Source organism: Patagioenas fasciata, chromosome 1 (genome assembly GCF_037038585.1).
Source record: "Patagioenas fasciata isolate bPatFas1 chromosome 1, bPatFas1.hap1, whole genome shotgun sequence".
Classification (NCBI taxonomy): Eukaryota; Metazoa; Chordata; class Aves; order Columbiformes; family Columbidae; genus Patagioenas; species Patagioenas fasciata.
The window spans coordinates 125,697,514-125,700,655 of record NC_092520.1 but is presented as its reverse complement, the minus strand read 5'-3'; the positions used below and the strand labels follow the sequence as shown (position 1 = coordinate 125,700,655).

The 3,142-nt window shown below is 46.8% G+C and overlaps 1 non-coding gene across 1 annotated transcript; it reads right to left on the bottom strand.

Moving 5' to 3' along the window:
• Positions 1 to 216: 216 nt before the first annotated feature.
• TRNAP-AGG (transfer RNA proline (anticodon AGG)) lies at positions 217 to 288 on the bottom strand. Its single transcript has one exon. It is a non-coding gene; the product is annotated as a tRNA-Pro (tRNA).
• Between the last annotated feature and the right edge of the window lie 2,854 nt (positions 289 to 3,142).

The following is a 3,142-nucleotide window of genomic DNA, read 5'->3' as shown; positions in this document are numbered from 1 at the left end:
TGTTGGTTATTAACACTTGGTTCTTGCATTAAAATGGAACGTGTCCCTCAGTACAAGCCCGGTCCGTGGTCCGTGCCCCTTTGCCCGTGTATGGCAGCCGCCGCTGCCTGCCCGAGGTGCGCAGCGGAGGACTCGGGTTCGCATCGCCGGCGCTGGATTGGGAAAGCGGGAGGATGTCGGGGAGGAAAATAAAATTATATTGAAAAATAAAAATTAGGGCTCGTCCGGGATTTGAACCCGGGACCTCTCGCACCCTAAGCGAGAATCATACCCCTAGACCAACGAGCCGCCGTGAGAATATGTGTTTCTCTCTTGGAGAGGAAGGCTCGAGTGCTGTGGCGCGGCCGTTGGTCGCAACCTCCCCCGCGGCGGGAGGCGCTGCAAACCTCGGGCTGACCGGTCGGTCGGAGCCGAAACAGGCTGCAGGTAGCCAGGGAAATGGTTTGCCGGGCCTGAGCGCGCTCTTCTACCACAGCCCAGCCTGCGAGCCCCTAAGGGAGACAGACGAGAAGCCCGCAGGAAACAGGGTTGTACCAAGGAAAGGCAGCAAGCGGGCTTCGTGCCAGCCGAGCGCTTGCAGAGCGCTGCCAGCCTGTGATCTGACGCCTCGGAGCAGCCCGAACGCCAAAGTTTCCCCCCCTGCCTCAGGCTGGGAGGCCGCCACCCCGGTGTTTTACCTCAGCCTGTGGGGGGCTGCCTGCAGGGGTGAGGGTGCGAGGGGTGAGGGTGCCAGGGCGCGGGTGCCAGCGCAGCAGCCCCGCCGAGGAGCGGTCAGGGCTCACGGGGACTGGTTTTCCGCAGTGGCCTCGTTGGGACAGCTCAAACAAAAACCTCAGATGCCCTGCCTGTCCTGCTTTATTTGGGTGCTCCGCGTTAGTAATTGGGCACACGCGCTGGTACTGCGAGTGCTGTTGCTCACCAGGTTTCTTCCAGTCGCTGTGAGAACCCTACCTATCCTTGCGTGCAAAATTTGCTTGGTATATGTCTAGCCATTAACCGCAGCAGTCAAACCTCAAACCCCAACTGGAGGAAGTTCACGGTTCGTTTCCGTAATTTAAAACTTCACTACAGCCAAGCAGTGGTGATGTTACTTTCCTACTTTACAGGTGATGTTTTTGTGCACTCCTGTTTAAATGTCAGAGTCTTCTTACAACAAACACTGATGCTGGTCAGGCTAGAGGTCAGTGCTACCTTGCTCTTGTCTCTGTACAGTAACACTTGGTAAACTAATTTTGTCTATATCCCAAGAAACTGGGGGGATAGTAGGGGAGAGAAACGAGAAAAAATAATTGCTTTCATTTTATGGGCTTTTATATACATCAACAATACTTGTGGCTCAAGCTGTTCCTTAACATCATTTCAGCACTGGAAATAGCTCATCACTAGTATCTGTTTCCATTGTAAAACTTCCTTAGAAGACTTAACCTTGCATAGTGGGTGATCCAAAACATTCTTCTTAATCAAATTACAGAAAAATTATTATCCAACTCTTCAAGTGCCATATGCAATTACGCTGCTGCTGCCAGCTCTTTCTATTTAACTAGAGTAAACATAAATGTGTCTGCCAGTCACATATTTTCTCAAGGTGCAGAGGAAAAAATAATGTAATAGACACTCAATACTTTCTTTTACAAATGAAGCCTGTTTCTTCTTTCTCTCTCATGTTCTTCTCTTACTGTTTCAAAATGAGCATGTTGGGTGGGTTATTTTTTGCAGCAATGCATATCTCTGCACACTAAACAATGTCTACTGTAAAATTCCTTGAGCAGGTACAGAGAAGCAGGCTACATAGAAAACAATCAAAACCATAAAAAAAGTACGATCAGTCTCAATATATTTGCTCTTTCTCCTATAAGATGTTACCCTTATTTTGTTTGACATCATAATCCTGCCTGTTCTCTCTGGCAAGCTACTAGAGGGCTCTCCAAAACAGTAGGATAAAAAAGATCTAACTTTCTGACATGAACAGTGACTACGAAAAAACTTATTTAAACTCCTCTCCAGTGATGCACACTCTTTAGATCTTCCTTTTGTGATAAGTAGAAACAAAAAAAAAGACACTAAAGCGTTTTTCCTTCTCTTGTGGGACTGAATGCTGATTCTGTCGCATGTGAGAAAGCCCAGAAACCAGTCTGGCAGCTTGACAGCAGCCTGCTGGGAGGCTGCTGTGGTCCCTCCTGCCCTGCTATCTGGGCAGTCCTGCTCTGTCACTGCCGCTTGTCTGACCTACGGGGAATGGATTCAGTGTGAAGTAACTCCCCACCCCTCCACACACAGACAGAAAAAATTAGTTTGTTGGCAGATAAGTGAGCTGAATTACTAAGAAATTTGATAAATACCAGTATTCTCAGTAGACAGAGAGTAGAGTTGCCTAGCTAGAGGGAAAAAGGATGGCAGCAACTGCACCTTTAATTGGGTTAGCTTATCGCAGAATCACAGAATGTTAGGGATTGGAAGGGACCTCGAAAGATCATCCAGTCCAATCCCCCTGCTGGAGCAGGAACACCTAGATGAGGTTACATAGGAATGTATCGGGGAGTTGTGTGCTGAGTTAAGCAATTATGTAGTACAGCTTGTAGGCTGTGCATTTAACAGCTTACACTGAGAAAACTTCCCAGTTGCTTTTGTCATTCCCTTAATAGTAACATGTCATGATGTACAAATGCAATATATGTTCCTCAGGACAAAACATGTTTGCTCCAGCAGCTCGCTTAGTTTTCTAGAAACACCAGAAGACAATGGTTGTATCATTAGAACCTGGAAAAAAAAAGGTCTACAGTAAGAAGATCAGATACTCTCACAGATGTTCTCCATATTGAACAACAGTACTACTACACAGTGAACAGGAAAATCTTTGGGCTGTACCTGTGAAAACATTCTCAGCTCTGTCAGGGAAGGGGCACATGTGGCAAAATCAGGCTTATTAGTACATGCAAAGAGAATACTGGAGCTTTGTGAAGTACCATACATTTGAGGATAATAAAAAGGATATATTTAAAAAAACCCAAAACTTTAGCTTGGCTGTCTTGAAAAGTGCTCAGAAAGACAAAGCTTGGCCTGTTCAGGGAATTGAACATTTTTAAACTGTGCAGTCCTGAAGGCCCTGAAGGTAGTGAACTCTGGGTACTGAGGTGCTTCTATG